The sequence below is a fragment of the Urocampus carinirostris genome, chromosome 15, assembly GCF_059441175.1.
Source record: "Urocampus carinirostris isolate Australia breed hairy pipefish chromosome 15, RoL_Ucar_1.0, whole genome shotgun sequence".
Taxonomy (NCBI): domain Eukaryota; kingdom Metazoa; phylum Chordata; class Actinopteri; order Syngnathiformes; family Syngnathidae; genus Urocampus; species Urocampus carinirostris.
Genome location: NC_142363.1, coordinates 1,761,088 through 1,781,343, shown reverse-complemented (window position 1 = coordinate 1,781,343; position 20,256 = coordinate 1,761,088). Strand labels below are relative to the sequence as shown.

Sequence of the window (20,256 nt, the reverse complement as noted above, 5' to 3'; positions counted from 1 at the left end):
TTATCACCGCCCCGTCGACGGCCTTGGACGTCTGGCTCAGTCCATTGTGACGTTCACTCGCAATCTGCTGCTGGAATGCGTCCATGAGCCTTATCAGTGCAACACTGACCTTGGTCGTCACCAGTTTTCTCTCTCTTTCGCCTAGAAACTGGCTGCAATCAGTTCATATTGCCCCCTGCTCACTGTTTGAGGACAGCCTGGATGTGCTCCAGTGTCCCCACGACCCTGCTGTAGACAAGCGGCGCAGACAATGGATGAGTGAACGTCTTTGTTCTTTGTTTGTTTTTCTGTCCTCTTCAGTCCTGTTCAACAGTCCGTTTGACTTCAGAATCCTGTTAAATCGGTCATGTATACAAACTCGGATGTTTACTCTAGGTTAAACGACCATGCAGACATTATCTTAGCAATTATATTCTTAAATTTTCCATGGTCTTCCTCAAGATTGAATAATCTGCTCCTCATTGTCCTTTGAAAATGCTCTCCATTGACAAATCGTTTTCTTAATTTACCCAAACTATACCTATCATGTTTAACGGAACAAATCAAGAGGCCACACGCAGACGAAGCTGGCGAGATTTGCATACAAATAAAAATAGTCACTCCCCTCTTTATTTATTATTTTGCCCTTTTTTTCGTTTTCCTTTTTTTCTCTACAAATCCCCCATTGCAGCCGAAAAAAAGGAAATAATTAAATTCGCCTGCGCGTTCCTCACACAAACCCTCTCAGCACACAAATAATAATAATACTCACACGCGTAGCCGAGGAGAAAAAAAACATTCATCAAAAGACACAGCATGACCATCCGTCCCAAATACCCCTCTGCCGTCTGCACCCAAGGTAAAAAAGGTATCGTCGTCGTGAGTACTTCGTGAAATTTCTACAAAATTTGTTCGCACCTTGTTTTGAAACCATCGTCTAGGGCAGGGGTCGGGAACCTATGGCTCGCGAGCCATATATGGCTCTTTCTATGAGTACCTGTGGCTCGGAGACAAATTTGATTGCATGCAAATTTTCTCCATCTCGTCCAAAACGTAAGCTAATAATGTTCAAAGACTCACAAAGCCAAACCAAAGCTGACACGAAGTTTGTGCTTGGCAGTATATATAGGGCACGTTTTTCACTACAATTTACAGTCAAGGTGTTGCACGAAAAAAAAGAAAAAAAAAACTCGTTCTGGCTGTACATCGCTAAAGAATCCGTTATATAAAACCTCACTATATTATCTGCCTTCAGTGTTCAGATACCTTATGATGAATCCACAGAACACACTGTAAATACGCCAAAACACCGGAAGAGAACTTAAAGTTTTTTGATTGGGTGAGTGGGAGGGATGGGTGGAGCTATGCAAAAAGTGCAAGCACTCCCTCCCATCTCTCGCCCTACGCCGTCTGCGCCATAGATAAGCACATCAGGCTCCCTGTTTGCAGAATGTTGTGACGTTTTTACAAAATAACTGCTTACATCTGGTTTTGAAACCAATATGTGTGGAAAAAAAAGGGTCAAAATGAGTTTAACTGATCTTGAGTAATTGCAAGAAAGACACAAGTTTAAAGTGGTATGTTTGTTGATTTTGGGACACGGGCTCTGGCATTATTCTCTTTTCATAATTTTTATCAAATCATCAAAAATAAATGTGCTGAAGACTAAGCTTTTGTCTGTGGCGCGGGTTTAGCAATTTAGTAAATTTGTCTCATAATATATGGCGTGGCTCTTTCCCAAAATAAAATTAATATATTTTGCTTTTATGGCTCTTTGAGTCAAAAAGGTTCCCGACCCCTGGTCTAGGGAGACAAGAAGGCAAAAGGGGGGATGGAGCGGAGAACGGGTCAACCGGAGATGGGGGAGAAAAGCCAGAGCTAAATTAACTTGCACACTCCACGCTCTGATTACACAAGTTTCAAACATACTGACGCACACACCAACAGCCAAACATTCCCGAGCGAGATATCACTCAGAGCGAAAATATGTCAGCAATTCACACACATAGTTACTTAGTCGCTGTCCTTACGCGAAGTCATCTCAATAATACAACATCCGATTATCTTTTCAGATTCCAGAGATTCCCAATTCTCAACCGACTAAGGAAACACATAAAAAACACGCCCCGTACGAACCATAATAGATCGTCTACTCTCGAACTGTCACTTCAGCAATCGATGACGTTTTATCACCGCCTTCTAGACTGATCCCAAGACAATCATACAGACCGGAATTAACCGTCTCTAAAAAAAACATGCCAGCCATTCACACACAGAATCTCTTAGTCGCTGTTTTTACGCGAAGTCATCTCAATAATACAACATCTGATTATCTGCTCATTAACCCACTGCCGGTACAACTTTTCAGATAGCAGAAAATTCCCGAGCGAGACATCGCTCAGAACGAAAATACGTCAGCACTTCACACACACAGCTCCTCAGTCGCTGTCTATACGCGAAGTCATCTCGATAATACAACACCTGATTATCTGCTCATTGTACCCCTGCCGGTATAACTCTTCAGAGTGCAGAAAATTCCCGAGCGAGATATCGCTCAGAACGAAAATACGTCAGCACTTCACACACACAGCTCCTCAGTCGCTGTCTATACGCGAAGTCATCTCAATAAACACGTTAGGGCGCCATTTAATGTAGGAGAAAATGTAGGTTCGATAATCTTTTAAGTCTTCTTACGTGATTTAATAAAGTACACCGGGACTTGCCATGAGGGGGAGCTCTTTATTTCGTCATCCCAAAGAAACTCAGAGAACTCCAGACATAACAATGCTTTTATAGCTTCAGTTTGAGTACAACCCAAAAGGCGGCCCTAGTCCTCAGTAAAAACAAGGAAGATGCTGTCGTACCCTTATTAGGACATGCTGTTCGCCTTAGTTTGCTCAGAGAGTCCTTGAAGGTCCCAAGGACCTTCCCGAAATGATGTCAACATTCTGTCACACTGTAAGCAAGTCTTTCTACATTTCTTTCTAAATGTATGCAACTCTATTCTACAAATGCAAGTCTATTTTTCACAACACGAATTCCGACTGCAACTTCTTAGCTTGTGCACAAATTAAATTAGCGTAGAAATATCCTCACCATGCAAATTGCAAAAAAGAAAGGCACATGACGCAGCTTTCACGCTAGATGCAATCGAGCAGTCCGATAAAGAAGGAAACAGAGCTACTGCACTTAAACTTTACTTTGCGAGCGTGTTGCTAGCGTGTTTTTGAATAAGGGAGCGTGGGACGACATCTATATGACATAATCTCTTTTCCATACTGGGGAAGACGACTTTGATGACGTCAGTTATAAGGAGGAAGGTTTACCTTGATTACTACAAGTACGGTATGTTTTTTTTTGACAAAGCCGTCGACTGTGTTGCGAGCGTGTTGCTAGTAGCGTTTTGCTACCCTTCACAGGCATGGTTTGGGATGAAAGTTATAATATTATTATTAAAGTTTTGAAAACTCTCTCGGTGTACCGTCTTTCTTTGTAAATAAGTGTAACCCTGTATAATATGTATTTGCAACTGTATATTTTGTAAAGTATTTATTTTAGAGACTTATTCTGATATGTTTTCCACGGGCGAATCAAAAAGAAGGGGCGAAAACCACAGGGGCTGACGGGAAGTGGAGTAAAGGTGAGACGTGTTTGTGGACGCAGCGGACAATTGTGGATATATATTTTTCCCACCCTTACCTTTGGAAATATACATTTTTTTTCCTTGGATTATTTCAACGGAACCCGGACTCTGCAGGTCTGCATCCAACCTTAAGTACGGGTATCATATTCCGTTCATTATGCCGGCTGTGGTTTTTGGACTGTGTACTTTGTGTTCAGTTACAACAACGGGACTCAAAGTAGGGTTTGGGTCAAATTTGTGATTGTATTACATGTTTTAATATTGGGGCATGCGGATTATATACAGGTGCGCCTTGCGTAAGCACCAAAGCGGTTATCCTCGTAAAATGTGGTGGGTGCGGCTTATAATCAGGTGCGCTCTATAGTCCGGAATTTACATCAGGCCAAAGCCAACCCTTTTGAAGCTTGGAACTACTTTTCTGGTACCAGGTTGGTATGCAGTTCTCAAATAACAAGTTACAGACGTTCCCCTACTCAGGAACATTCGAGTTATAAACAACGGTACACACGAACATTTTTTATGGAATGTGGAAAAATACCCGTACATTACTGTAAGTTAGATTTTGTATTGTGTGCACCTTTATCCGAGTAGAGGACAGTGCTGTAGTGCTTCTTTCCGCCACGTGGCGCTGTGAGAGGTGACCCAGCCTCCACCCAGAAGAAAAAAAAACGGTTTCTACTTCCTGGTTTGTGTGTACACACACTGCACTGTATCTCCAGAAAGAACTTTGACGTTTTTATTGTTTGATATCTCGTGCATCTACTTGATATGGTTGGTGTAAACCTTAAAGAAGAGGAGAGCAATTTCTTTTGAAATTAAAGTGGAAGAAGTAAGCTTGATGCTATTGAGAAAATTGTTGGATTGCTTTTTTTTGTCCACTTTTTACCACGGAGGATGTGTAGCTTTGTTTTTCAGTACAATGCTTTATCATTCTGCTTGCTTTGTAACGTTATAGAGCCACGACACGCTTAAATATTCATTAAACATTTATTTTTCAGTTTCAAAACATTACAGGTTACGTATACACGCCTTAAACATGCTTCTATAAACGTTAAACATATATTCCATAGAAAATATAGCACTGGAGCAACTTACCAAAAAATTCAACTTACGAACGATCGTCCCGAACCTCGTTTGTAAGTAGGGCAGCGTCTGTATTACTATCTTGTTACCATGTTGTTACTATGTTATTACTATGTTCATTCCTCATGTTTTGTTAGGAGTTGGCACCACTAACTGTTCTTAGAGGGTCCACTTTGATTCCGGGGTATAACTCATTCCTGACCCCCAAAAGAAAGGAGTATCGCTCAATATAGTTAATACAACATCCTCACAAATTATATGCATCCATAACCATCTATTCCCATTGTAATTTAATGTTAGGGCCCTTCACACACATGTTATTACATTTCATAACCTTGAGGCGGGTCACTGGAGACCGTGACAAAAAAAAAAGAGATACACCAAGTTATAATGAGGTTAAAATAGTTTCAGTCAACAACTAAACATCATGCCAGTTGGAAATCATAGAACCGAGAAAATCACAATGACCCAAGTTATATTTTCAGAACCAGTTTGTGAGCTACACAGGTGGTCTCACGGGCTACTTGGTGTCTGCCGGCACCATGTTGGAGACCTCTGCTCTACATAGTTGTAAGTCGTGTTTTGCATTACTGATGCAACTTACGCAACAGCCGCCGACTCGATTTTCCCCCGAACGTGGAGTAGTCTGCGGTGTATGCTTGGATTTATATACTGGCGTTTCATTGGCTAACGAATGTGTCAATCAAAATTTGAATCGATCGCTATTGGCTAAAGTTATTCGGAGCCTCGGATAGGCTAGAGGGCCGAAACAAACCCTGCAATTGGCCGAAAAAGATGTGTCAATCATCAGTCAAATCGATCGCTATTGCTGAAGTTATTCGGCGCCTCGGATTGGCTATAGGGGCCAAAACAAACCCTGCAATTGGCAGAAAAAGATGTGTCAGTCATCCGTTAAATCGATCGCTATTGGCTGAAGTTATTCGGAGCCTCGGATAGGCTAGAGGGCCAAAACAAACCCTGCAATTGGCCGAAAAAGATGACTGAATAGCAAGCTTGCTAAAGTACGCCATAAAGAAACATGTTTCATTAGTCTGTATTTGTAAACATTTTACTCTCCTGGATTTACTACACTCACGGTTGTAAGAAGAATATGATCGCGTATCATTATTGAACGTGAGAACTTAGGTGAGCTATGCGGCTTTATATTTTCCCGGTATCTTGTTTTAGAACGATCTTGATGTTGCTGTGATGAGTTGAGTGAATTAAACTCAATTCCAAGTGTTTATTTTCATATGCACAGTAAAGTTGCGAGCGAAAAAGAAAATAGAAACTAAGGAATGGTTGGCATTTCTTGAATCCCAAGACTTTAACCTTCCGAATGATATTTGAAACGATGCATTTGAGTGACATCGTACGGACACCGCATCCGCACGTGTCTACGACACGTATTTGCTTCTTTGCAAGCTTTGGGAATGTTAAGGGGGTAATCAGTTTGACTGAATCATCTGACTGTTTTGTCGACGTTCCCATTGTAGCGCTTTATCTATGGAAGATATAGGACCAAAAACTATTTTTTGGGGGGGGCGCCCTATAACCCGGTGCGCCCTATAGTGCGGAAAATGCGGTAATAAGAAAACAGAGAGAAAAAGAAAAACAAAACAAAATAAACTGAGGAAAAAAGAAAAAAAGAAATACATAGAATTAAAAAAGAAAACAGAAAAAGAAGAAGATAAAAAGCAAAAAAATAATCGAATGCAAGGAAAAAAGAAGGAAGAGGATAAAAAGAAAAGAAAAACAGAAATAAAAAGGAAGAAAAAAAGCAGGTTTTAAGGGTCCCCTTTGTTCAGTGTATTACTAAGAATGTAATATTCAGCGCATAACAAATTAATACTTTTTGAAAAATGTATTATTCTACTGATTTTTTTTTCACTCTGCCGTGAACTTTTAACTCATTTAAACGATTTTATACTAACCAACTTCAAACTAGAATCCCTGCGAGGCCCAAAAAAATGTCAATTAAATATATTGACTGTTCAGTGCAGCAACAAATTAAATAAAAAACAGGATGAACTGTACATTTTTAAAAAGTGCTAATTGTGAAACATCCCCCTGAAAAATACTGAAAACAGTGATGTGCAACAACAAAAAATTGAGGGGTAACAACGCTTGTCCACCAGACAACGCCCCTCCACCTCGTGCATTTGATATGCGCCCCTGAGACTCATCTCTGGCAACGGCCCTGGTAACACCACAACGTGCCAAGAAGAGTAAATGTAAAACAAAAAGGAGGCAGAACCAGTTTAGCTTTGACGGCAGAAAGAAGGAGCTCCTTGTGCACGGGCCCTGCAGACAGGCATGGAAGAAGCGATTGGCACTGAGCACTGGTCCAGATCCTTTCCTGTTAGACTATCACAGCAACAGGGCCCACACCGGCCTAATCCCCAAAATCATCTCTCAACTGCAGGATGCACAGTGACGAAAAGCAAAACAAAAGATATACCATTACAGAAAAGATATAAGATGATACATAATCCCTCATTTTTTCGCAGGGGTTGTGTTCCAAAAAAGACCTTCTATAGTCAAGACCTGCAAACTATAAACATTAATTTTATTATTTACCTATTAAATACTCTTTTATACATTGAAATCAAAGTTCAACCCCATGTTAACCAACACCGCTGCTTTTAACCCTTTAAAAACATATACTGGTTTAAATTATTTTTGTAATTCTTTTTAAATGAATTATTAAAAGAATATCTTGACCCGGAGCACGGCAGCGCAGTGGTTAGCGCATGTGCGGCACAGTTCTGAGGTCATGGGTTCAAATCCAGCTACCAGCCTTCCTGTGCAGAGTTTGCATGTTCTCCCAATGCTTGCGTGGGTTTTCTCCGGGCACTCCGGTTTCCTCCCACATTCCAAAAACATGCATGTCAGGTCAATTGGCCAGTCCAAATTGTCCCTAGGTGTGAAAGAACGAGTGAGTTGTCTGTCTCTGTGTGCCCTGCGACTCGCTGGCAACCGCTTCAGGGTGTCCCCTGTCCACTGCCCGAAGATCGCTGAGATGGGCACCGACAGGACGAAAGAGACCGACAAGATCGATAAAGGATCAGGGTAACGAAAATAAACAGGAGAAACTAGACGGCAACCAGAACTGGAAAAACTAACCAACAGGACAAGATTAGACGGAAAACAAAACTGGTGCCCGAAATTAAACAGTACAAAAATGAACGGGAACAGATATCTGCAGATATCACAGGAAAACAGGACAGAAACCACGTCTTGTGGGGCAGAAGTTCGTTGACGGGCTGACACTGAAGCAAGAGAGCGTTTAGCTTTATATACACGGAAAATCAATCTCTAAACGAGTTGCAGCTGGCACAACATGGGCAGGGCCAATTGGGCACCACGGCAACCGTGACACACACGGGCACGGCCAAGTGGGCGACATGGCAACCATGAAACACACGGGCGCCACGGCAACCATGACAACAATATAAACACTCTATGTGCATTACAAAATATTTCTGTGACGGATTATGTTTCACATGTCAAAAAATATTAGACAACAAAATATACCTGCTTTTTAATGCCAAATGTAAGTATGTATGAATGTGCTTGCAGCAGAAATTTAAAGAAAATTTAAATACTTTATATGAATGTCGACGAGACAGCTAAAATATCTCCCATTGCCCAATATTTTGAAAATAAGTCAGTGATGCAAATGAAGTGTCAATTGTCTCTCTTTTACTACATAGTGACCATGGATTTACAGGGTTTTGTTCAGGTTTACATTTCTTATTTTAGTTTGCTGCTCTCTGAATCTTTTTTCATTCGTTTATGTAAATGGTTGGTGTTGCCACAGTAGCAGACCACTTTAGCACACATGTCACCTCCAGCAATGTCCTTTTCTGTAGTTAAACAAAAAAAATAATCACAACACGCTGCGCTTTCTAAGTGCATTTTTAGTTGTGGGCGCATACATTTGGCCCTCTCTTCTGCAGGTAGAATGCAGCAGTATAGGGAAGAGGTGCTAAAAATTTGTCGATCAGTTAATTACTCAAGCATAAACTTAAGGTGTGGCCAAAGGCACCAGGTGAGTGAGAGAAGTGGCACTTTGAGGAAATTGGGGGAGGAGCAATAAACCGATCCCAGGAAAATAGTATCGATCCGATACAAGTACATCCTTATTATTGATAACATTGATATTGATCGATCTGTCCACCCCTAATGCAAAGGAGGAAAAGCAAAGGGAAGAAAGAAGCTTGCAAACATGATCTTAGGGGCCGGTCACACAGACATTTGCGGCTGAATCACGGCTAAAATTTTGCGTTTTTTTTTTGCCCGTGGTTGCCCGGGATGGAAAATGCGCAAAATTTGACAACCCGCCGTTCGTCTGTGGTATGGCCGGAAAAAAGACGCCGGCGACTGTTCCGCTTCCTCATCGCGTCATTTTCTGCGTCATTTTCTCGTGTGGACCACGGGTATAAAAGCTCCCAAGCCGGTGTTGTGCCCAAATCCGACTCCTACGCAACATGGTTTTTAAGGGTTATTGTTCTATCTTCGTTATTCATTATCCATTATCCGTTATCGGTCAGTTCATAATACGCTACAAAGCCTAGGAGCCGGGACACTTACTCTCAGCCAAAAGGCCAAGCTAAGGTCCTAGCCCTAAAGCCTTGCTGCAATCAGGGCAAATCTAAGAACCTTGCATTAAAGCCTTGGGCCAAGTTAAGGACCTAGCATCAAAGCCTTGCTACGACCATTGATAATGCACCGAAAGATTTATTCGAAATGAAGAGAAACTACGCTGACGGTGATCCATGTTCACCCCCTTGACGTCACGAGCACAATGGTGTGCTCGGCAAATCGCGCTGTATATACGCGGAGAAAGGCGTTTGACTGTCACACGCGTAACACGCTAATTTCACGTAATAACACCGCGATACAGGCGCAGAACATGCTATTACCATGCTCCGCCCACGATTACCCGCTGAAATTTCCCGTCCTACCCATGTGTAACTACGCCCTGGCCGCGGCCAGAGCACGTCGTTCCGCGTCATTTCCGCGTCATTACCTCGTGTTGACCACGTGTGCGGCACGCGGTTTAACACGTGCTCAAACTTTTGAGCAGCTCAAATGTTTTGAACGCGGCCAACCACGTGAAAATTTCCGACCGCGAGTAAAGTACTGCTCTATCTCGTCTATATGGCGGTCTCTAAACGTCCAACAGCGCCCAACGACATCTGCTTCACGGCCAGAAGTTTACGGCCGCGGTCCAGCCTCGATAAACTCGTGAAAGGCTGTGTCCACGCGCTCTCAAGAATTGAACAGCGCAAAATATTTTCGCGCTGCCACCCGCGCGCGAATTTCCGACCTCGTGTTATGCACTGCCGTAACTCGTCTGAATGGCGATCTCAATGCGTCCTATAGCGTCCGCCTCAAAGTCAGAAATTTCTGGCCGTGATTCAGCCGCAAATGTCTGTGTGACCGGCCCCTAAGATGACACTGTTATTAAAAAATGCACAACAGCAGAAGGTTAAATGGGTTGCCAGGAAAAGCATTAGAAACCAGACAAAAGGAGGAGGAGAGGGGTGTAAAGAATGAAACAAAGAGAGAGTGGAAGGTAGGGGGCTGGGGGGGCTCTTAGCTGGTGTTTCAGCTCTGTCCAACAGAGGGTGGTTGGCGCTAATGAGTGTAGCTGCCGAAGCTGCGTCAAAGCCTTTGCCCAACACTGCCAAACCTGCCTGCAATTGCATCCTCTTTTTATCCTTCAACACCTCCTCCTCCCATTCCTCATTAGTATGATTGAATACCGTTCTCTCTCTGTCATCTCTTATTTATCGGGGCCACTGACCATATATTTCCAATTGTACTGAAAAACGCACAAAATGCCAAGTTCCTATCATCTTTCCCACCAACAAAAAATTACTAAAAAAATAATGAATAAAAAAATCACACGCATCTGAGTCTGCATCCACCAGGCTTGCCTTATTACCAAGGAGCTGCAGGGTAAGGCATTAAAGACCTTTTTTTTTCAATTAGACACGGAACCTGTTGTGTTTCTCCCCACAATCATGCAGATATGATGCAAAATATTCCATGAGCCATGGATCTCATCAAACTTTCTATCAGCTGTGGTCATTTTTGTCAACGGCTTGCTGTTATCCCAGCTGCTTACCGCATGTTTTTGGTCAGCCAGTCTCACGTTTTTTTCCTGACGATCGATTACGGTTCATCCTCTTTGGCTTCCCAAACTTTTGCAGGCTGGCGCCCCCTTGGCTCCCCGGTGTGTTCCTAGAGCCCCCAGCACACCTTCCACCCTGACCTTTTTTTTTTTTTTTTAATTCCTCAATCGATATAAGTACCAACTATGAAATGCACTAGATAGCTCATCAATTAGTGCGGATGGAAGTTGGTCTGGAGGGTACAAAAATGCCATTGGACTTGAGCTAAGCAACATTAATACGCATTGATACAATGAAATCAATGCGTGGTTTGAGAACTTTGTGTTTACTGGGGTTATTAGTGAATTCAGCGGCCACACCTCATCATTAAATGCATAAAGAACTGAGCAAAAGCTAATGGACGGACCACTGTTTTATGGATTATGGACACGGCGTGCTTTAACAAATCTACATGACATGAAAGCCATCTGACACACGATCACATACCGTACTTTCACAACAATAAGGCACACATAAAAGTCTAGGATTTTCTTAAAATTGTGTGGTCTGCCCTATACTGCAGTGCGCCTTGTGTGTGATGTAAAGTGGCGGGCATAGCTAAGGACACCATGATGCTGGCGATAGTTGATATTTCCAACTAAGTGCGACTTTTTTGTGTCTCCATATCCAATGCCACCATATCTGGCTTGCACAGAAGAGGAAGTGTGACGTAACACGCAATGCATTATTTGAGGAAGTACTCATGGATGCTAAACCTGTAGTGTATCTAGCAATTTGATACATTGTGCTACCTCAGGCTAAACAGAGTTGTACCCCCTCAATATGAATTTAATTCCAAACCTCACTTTCTCTCCATTGGATGCTCTTTGTGTTTTTGTCTGCAATGGTGTGTTGATTTTTACATCACGCGCAAGAAAATGGAAACCGAGCAGCGACAAGAGAATTAAAGATTAATGAATTGAAGGTTCACAAGCGGAGGAAGCTGAATAATGAACTCTGATAAGTTTATATATGTTTTAATGTTATGTTTTAATATGTAATTAATGCTTAAATAATTCACAAACAAACTTAGTTACATACCGCCTCATTTCTAAATTCACACACTTGTATGCTTGTCTGTGTTGTGCCAGAAAATGCACACCCTCTTCTTGAAATATCCCCCTCGTGCAAACGTTACTAAAACGTGTTTGTATCTTATTTTGGGGGAATGTAATACAACAGTAAAGCACGGGGCATTTCCACTTCTTATGCAAGCAGAGGGCAACCGCGGTCTTTGTAGTGTTAAATACAAAAATAGAACCAGTAACATAGACTGCGCCATTTAACACGGTCGTGAAAATACAGTAAATCTGTCCCTTAAATGCATCCAATTTGCGCGGTGCGCGACTCAAGTACAGTAGCGACAGCATCAGGAGATCATAGTAAACACAATGTAAAAACAATCTGTTTCCACCACTGGCTCCCGGACTTTCTAACTGGCATACCCCAGTCTGACAGAATTGGAAATAGGACATCAGCCAGCATCACCACAAACATAGGAACTCCGCAGGTATGTGCCCTCAGCCGAATCCTCTTTGCCCTCTTCACACACGACTGCGTCGCCTCTGACAAGGACATTATACTGAAGTTCGCCGATGACACTGCAGCGATAGGACGCATCACTGCGGGGGACAACGCGGCCTCAGGAGGGATGTGATGAGTCTGGTGACATGGTGCGAGGACAACAACCTAACTACATAAGACAAAGGAGATGATAGTGGACATAAAGAAGAGGAGACCTCATCAGCCACTATTTATCCAGGAGCTTGAAGTAGAACAGGTGAGCAGCTTTAAATACCTCAATGTGTACATCACTGAGGACCTCACATAGACCCTCAACACCACACACACCACAAAATACTATTACAGTACAAATACCGGCTAGTTGCGCCCCTCACCAGACATGATTCGCTTCACATTATCATGCCAAGGGTCATTACTGAATTGATTAGTTAAGACCAGAGTTAGCTTAATTTGCAGATCCACGATGAATCTAATCCATTCCGTTGGTAGTCTATTGGTCATTTTATGTATGAATGCCAAATGTCATGGCTGTGGTACTTCTAGTCTTAGAAACAAAGCAGGAAAAAAAATGAATGTGATGTTTACATGTTATTTTATTAATAACTGTCATAAATTAAACCCTTAAAAATCCTACTACCCTGTTTATGAATTGAACTAATATCTATTAAACACACCAATTTTCATTTTCATAACTGTAGGCACTTTCCATGCCATATTGGCTGTGAAACCCCATGCAGATCATGTGCCTTTAGCGACACGCCATTGGTGATCAGCGCCATTGTCAGAAGGAGCCTGCCGTAATGGAAATGCTAAATGCCCTCTACTTCCACAACAAACATATACAGAGTGCACTGCACTATGGGTGAGCATGCCTTGATGCAAAGCCATGGTGGACTCTGCTTCACATCCACAAAAAACACACATCCAGTTGTACTTTAAATATAAACACGCCCATGTTTCGGAAATGTTGCTGGTGGATTGTGGTTTGTATGTTACTTCTTGAGCGAGGAGGAAAAATTGTTGATCAAAGGACGTTGTCATTTAAGATCTGCTTTTAATATGTAGAAGAGAAACCCACCATGTTATGATGACAGTTGAGTTACAATGTTTTATCAATTGTGTGAATACATCGCTTATTACCGATTAAGTAATTGCATTCCAACACTGATCATAAAAATAGTATAACTTTGTATCAGCAAACATTTCCTTTGATATCCTGTTAGACTTCAAAAATGTGTCACTGAATATGTAATCATAACTGATGAGTTTTCCAGTTATATTATTTGTAATATTTAATCATAGCATTATCACATAATCGCACAATTCTTTTAGTTGTTATAAATGAAATCATATTTATTCAGATATTTTAATAAAGTATTTACTTGCTGTATCCATGAGAATGTTTCCTTTTATAGCCTATGGTATAAGCAATGGTCTTCAGATGCATCAACCCTATCTTATCATGCAACCTTTAAATTCAGGCTGTGTGCAGTTTTGATCTCTTGTACATTGAGTTATTTTTGCCTTGTAATGAGAGTTTCCAAATGTGTCTGTAATTAATGTCATTAACTGAACTGCTTTTCTTCAGCCTATCTTTTCTTCGTCCAAAATACTCCCAGGATTTGAACGGATTGTCTTCACCAACATACTCTACAAATCTGATCACCTTAGCTTTTTTTATTTTATTTTGTAGATTCAAATCATACTTAGATGAAGCCCCCCGTGAAAAATGTTCCTATATGCACGCAACCCGCTGAAATGAGAACCCCCCCAAAAAAAAAAAAAGATGTGGTAGAATTTCCAATGACATAACACCTACCCGCACACACACAGAGTTTACTCGCCTGCACCCTCAGACGAGGGCCCTCTTTAAAAATTCATTCAGTCAATAATGACCTTTCACCCCTCCCAGGCTTTCCTAGGACTCGCATAGCTGCCTCCTCCTACGCATCCTCTGCATCTCAGAGCACTCCCGTCTGCACACTTCAGGACTCTCGGCCAAAAAACCCTAAAAATGCTCAGGATTTTTCTTGGTAATTAAATAGTCTGATTATTTAGGTGACTAAATCGCTTTTAGAAGAATATTCGCTAGTTTAGAAGCTACTACTGCTTCAATTTGTGCTTTGAGCATTTGGGATCTCTCTAATTTATACGTCAGAAAAAGTAAAAACGTTCATATTGCATGGAAAACAAGACAAATTTTGATGATGATCATGCTGACCATAAGTTTAGAATTCTACAGAGCCTTTTAAAAAGTTAGAATAAAAGAAAAAACATATGATTGCTAGCTAAATGTAGTACCAAAAAAACTGAAGGATTCACCGGACGCAATATAAGCATGGGCACAGTTTCTGAGCTCTCCGATATTCTTCCAGGAGCAGTTGCGTCCTTTCCTTCCTACATAGGCTCCATCGAACCACTCCTAAATGAATTTAACGCTACCCTGGCCAATGCCCTGGATTCAGTAGCGCCCATCCGGCATAAATCACGACCTAAAAGACGCACACCTTGGTTTAATGATGAAACTAGATCCCTTAAACGAGAATGCAGGAAATCTGAAAGAAAATGGCGCGCTACCAAGCTTGAAGTTTTCCATCAAATCTGGTGTGATAGTTTGTTGAAGTATAAAGCGGCCCTGGCCTCTGCAAAATCAGCCTACCTTTCGAAGGTGATTGCGTCACAAAAGAACAATCCCAAGGTCCTTTTCGACACTGTCGCATCACTAACAAGGCAACAGACTATCCCAGATAGCTCCACCCATTCTGCCCACGACATAATGGTCTTCTTTACTAAGAAGATCCAAAGCATACAGGAAGAAATTGCTAAAGACAGTATTAATTCAACACATACTAAAGCACTCAAATCTCTAGATGCACGACATGGTGGCTGTCTAGGTATTTTGTCCCGTTTTAGTGAACTGTCACTCGATAATCTTAAACAGATGGTGAATACGGCCAAACCGACGACTTGCCAGTTCGACCCACTTCCAGGTTCACTTATTAAAGGTCTCTTTGGCGTTCTTGCACCTTCAGTTCTAAATATTTTAAACATATCACTCTCCTCAGGTGTAGTTCCAGCTGCTTTTAAGTCCGCCGTCATTAAACCCACACTGAAACGACCCAACCTAGATCCAGAAAACTTATGTAATTATAGACCTGTGTCAAACCTACCGTTTCTTTCTAAAATACTTGAAAAAGTAGTGGCACAGCAGCTGAATGATTTCATGTCCGAGAACAATCTCTTTGAATCAATGCAATCAGGATTCAGGGCTAACCACTCTACTGAGACAGCTCTGATTAGGGTAACCAATGATCTCCTACGGGCTATGGCCTCGGGCGCTTCATCACTCTTGCTGCTGCTGGACCTCAGTGCTGCATTTGACACAGTGGACCATATTATCTTGCTAGAACGGTTGGAAAAATGGATTGGTCTCTCAGGAAGCGTCCTATTATGGTTCAGATCCTACCTCTCAGATAGGACACACTGCGTTAAATATGGCGAATTGACATCTGAGCCATTTAGTGTTACTTGTGGTGTTCCGCAGGGTTCAGTGCTTGGCCCCTTTCTCTTCAGCATTTTTATGCTTCCACTAGGTGATATTATTCGCAAGTATAATATCAGTTTCCATTGCTACGCAGATGACACTCAACTCTATCTCCCGATGGAGGAATCTGCCACACTAAACTGTGGAACTTTGGAGGCCTGCCTCACTGAGATAAAAGAGTGGATGTCACTCAATTTCCTGCGTCTTAACCCTGAAAAGACTGAAATGTTAGTTATTGGTCCATCTAAGTCCCGTGACTTATTCTCTAAAACCGCAGTGAACTTGGACAATTGCCACATCACACAGAGTGTCATTTTCGACCCTGATCTGTCCTTTCAAACACATGTGAAGAAAATTACTAGAACCGCTTTCTTCCATCTCCGTAACATTGCTAAAATTCGTCCTATACTTTCTCAGTCGGATGCGGAAATCATAATTCATGCGTTTGTTACCTCCCGTCTCGACTACTGTAATGCACTACTTTCCGGTCTTCCGATGACCAGACTCAAGAGTCTTCAGCTGGTACAAAATGCTGCAGCGAGGCTTTTAACAAGGACAAAAAAAAGTACGATCACATCACCCCAATTTTGGCTAACCTGCATTGGCTCCCTGTTAGCCTAAGATGCGATTTTAAGGTTCTCCTACTACTATACAAAATCATACATGGACTTTCCCCCTCATATCTTTCAGATCTGATCTCCCCCTATGTCCCGGCCTGAAGCCTTCATTCCGAGAGCGCCGGTCTCCTGGTGATCCCAAGAGCCAAGAAGTGTTCCGCTGGTTCGAGAGCGTTCTCCATCCGGGCACCGGTGTTGTGGAATGCTCTTCCCCCTGAGATCCGATCTGCAACCTCGGTGGAAATGTTTAAATCTAGGCTTAAAACTCACTTCTACTCTAGAGCATACGAGTAACCTAAACTTCTTATATGTAATAACTTGTGAAGCCCTTAGAGACTAATTGTGATTAAGGGCTATACAAATAAAAATGACTTGACTTGACTTGACATGATTGTGACTGTTTTAGGCTGGTGTATGCTATCATTCTAACCGTCGAGGTGGGCGGGCGCACAAGTCCATGTGCTCACCCAAAACAAACTGCGTCCACGTCCACAGCTACATCTAGTATTTCAGCGGCTTGTTACGCTGAAAATATATCCATCAATTAAATCGGACTCTGAGAAAAGTCAGAAAAGTGAAACGAAATGGTGATCACCAGCGGGTGCTCCGTGGATTGTTATCAGGTCGAGGAAGAAGCTGAGGCGGTGTCGGAGGGAATTCAATAGCGCCACAGGTCGGGCCTACTGCGGCTGGGCTACGTAACAACTCTCACAAGTTCCCCCTGCCAAGCCTGTATCCCATCAACACCGGATCCATTACCCATGAAACAGATTACCTGGAGCTACAACTCGCCTGCAACCGCTATATCCTGGACGGTTATATTTCAATCATTATGATAATATTCATATGAATAATGTAACATTTTGCCCAAAAATAATTAATGTTTTTTCTAAATGAAAAAAATAACCTTTAATTCCACTAAATACAAATAATGTGAATTTTCTGACTCTTCAGTGAACTTTTTCAGATTCAGATCTACTTTATTGTCATTCTAGTACACGTGTATACAGAACGAAATGTCGATACATCTGACCCGCACAGTTTTCTTGAATGTACAGATATAAATAAAATGTTGTATTGATTTGGAGTATTGAGTACTAATAATATACTAAATAATTATGGCTATGTATAGTATTTTACAGTAGCGCAAATAGTGCAAGAGGAGCAGCTAACCAGATGTGCAAAATGGGCAGTCAGGTAAACAAGTCAGGTAAACAGTAACAATAACATCGTAACAATAACACTGTAAGTACAATAGTGCAGAGAAACAGATGTGCAAGAAGTGGCTAGCTATAAAGAACTGCCAGTAGTGCAAAAAGTCAAACAAAACCAACAGATGTACAGATTAGCAGCAGTTAGATTTACCATGTGTTTGATTGACCATTTAACAGTCTAATGGCCAGGGGGACAAGACTATTGTGGAACCTGGTGGTCCTGCACCGCACACTGCAGTACCTCTTCCCAGAGGCTAGCAGAGTGAACAGTCCATGATGGGGGTGAGAGGGGTCCCTGATAATGTTCCTAGCTTGGGATAGGCAGCGCTTCTGGCCAATGTCCTGAATGGAGGGGAGAGTCAAGTCAAGTCAAGTCATTTTTATTTGTATAGCCCTAAATCACGAAGAGTCTCAAAGGGCTTCACAGATTATTACACTATATTACACAGACTATTTTTTCAGCCGACGAGAAGAGTAGGTTATTCATATGCTATGGAGTAGAAGTGAGTTTTAAGTTTAGATTCAGAAAAGGAGCGGGGCATCTGTTTTGCCCATCGAAATGTAGAACACAATGAAAGAAAAACACAAATTATTAAAACCACGAAAAGTAAACCGTGATATGGGGATTACTGTAAATTATGTTGGCATTAGTTCATGTAAACTCAGGAGGCATTCCATTGGCTTACTCGGAAATAATAGGCAGGTGGGCTGCAGACTGCTGATAAACAAAGTCGTGTCTTCAAGATATCACCAGTCACTGAAATATGTCATGCCACATATCATTGGAAAGCTTACACTCTTGGGATTCAAGATAAGATGGCCACTACAAAATATAGTCATTTACAGAAACAGACCGATAACTCTGAAATTAGATACCCGAAAACTATAAAACCAGTACAACTCACCCAAAGAGTGCTGTAATATTCCACTCATGAAACGAATATTCATACACATGGTCTGGTTACATTCACGAGAGTCCAGTGGGTAAAAATAACTACCTAAAAAGCATTCCTGCTTGGTTTGACAATCCTTGTGCTAATTAGTTTGTTTAGCTCCATAATTCCCCTTAAAAAATAAACAGACTCGTCTGATGATTTCCAATATGGGTGTGACACCACTCTCAGCCAATTGCAAGCTTTTTTCATGGTTCTTAGCCTGCCATAGCATATGAATGCCAGAAACCTCTGTGGGTGTTGGATATGTAGAGGGCGCGGAGGTCAGAAAGTACTTTTTAACAGCACAGTATTTAAATGTTTGGAGTGAAAACTGGCATTTATTCATTTACGGTGCAAGAGCAAGGTAGGTGTACAAGGTCTAGTTGGCCAGATTGTTTATTATGTCCCAGAAACTTCCTCGACAGATAAAAAAACAAATTACCTCATGTGTGGCTTCTTCTCAAATTTCCTCTCATGTATGTTTCAGATCAAGGGATGGTGGTCTCTGCAGCCCTTTGAGACTTTTTGTAAAAAAAGGCTATACAAATAAAAGTGACTTGACTTTATTTAATTTTTCAGAAAACAGACATAACAACTTTGTCCTAAAAATGTTTAGCCAATAGTGACCGATTACATTTTGATTGTCGCATTGGATCAGTTTTTACATGAAAAGATCACGTGCACAATCAGTAATTGACCTCCTCACTCAGGCTTCATGCAATTGTCCCAGCTGTTTTCCAGCTAAGATGCTCATGATACACTCATCTGCTGGCATTTGAGTGCAAAAAAAAAAATCAGGTGAGAATAATAACCTCCTAATTCTGTGTATTCAAACTCAGATTACTCAATGTCGCACTTTTAGTTTGGGACAAAACCAAAGCTGTCCATATACACAAAGCGGCTCAAGGACCACATTCAAATGAATTTGGGTACGTCTTATATTGGTATTTTAAGCAAATCTTACTGAAACGTTAAGGGGTTAAAGCATAATCTATATTCCACATGATTGCCTGCCGAGTCACCTCATCCCCCCAATTCTTTTGTTCTCTGATTTTTAGAATTCTAAGTTGATAAGGATGGAGTCAGCTATCAAACTTGTACATCTACTAATCACCTATTCCGATTTCCTGACTACTTGATTCAGCTAGGAGTAAAAAGTAAATAATCAAAAAGGAGAGGGGAAAAAAATTCAAATCCATATCAAGCCTAAAAACTCTATGAGGATTTTCACTGGAAACACAAGACTTACCTTCGACACTCTCGCAAAGAACCCAGCTCCCCGCTCTCGCCACAGCATACCATTCCTATCGACAATCCATGAATCACAAGCCCCCGCACTCCCCATCATCCACCTGCCACAAGTCGCTAGTATATGAAGCCAAACACACAACCTTTGTCCCCTTTCAATGAGCCATTAGGACGTCCGGGTGTGTGCAACACTCAGGCAGTCCAGAGGAGAGCGATTTGGAGCAGCCCCTAGGCATCTGTAATGTCCCACTGCCTTCAAAGCACAATAAGCCGGCGGACATCCC

General features: G+C 41.7%; 1 long non-coding RNA gene across 1 annotated transcript in view; it reads right to left on the bottom strand.

Moving 5' to 3' along the window:
- Positions 1-20,017, bottom strand: part of LOC148351303 (uncharacterized) — a 30,539-nt gene extending 10,522 nt beyond the window's left edge. The window contains exon 1 of the long non-coding RNA XR_015852960.1: positions 19,974-20,017. This is a non-coding gene — a long non-coding RNA (uncharacterized LOC148351303). The remainder of the gene's footprint in view (positions 1-19,973) is intronic.
- Between the last annotated feature and the right edge of the window lie 239 nt (positions 20,018-20,256).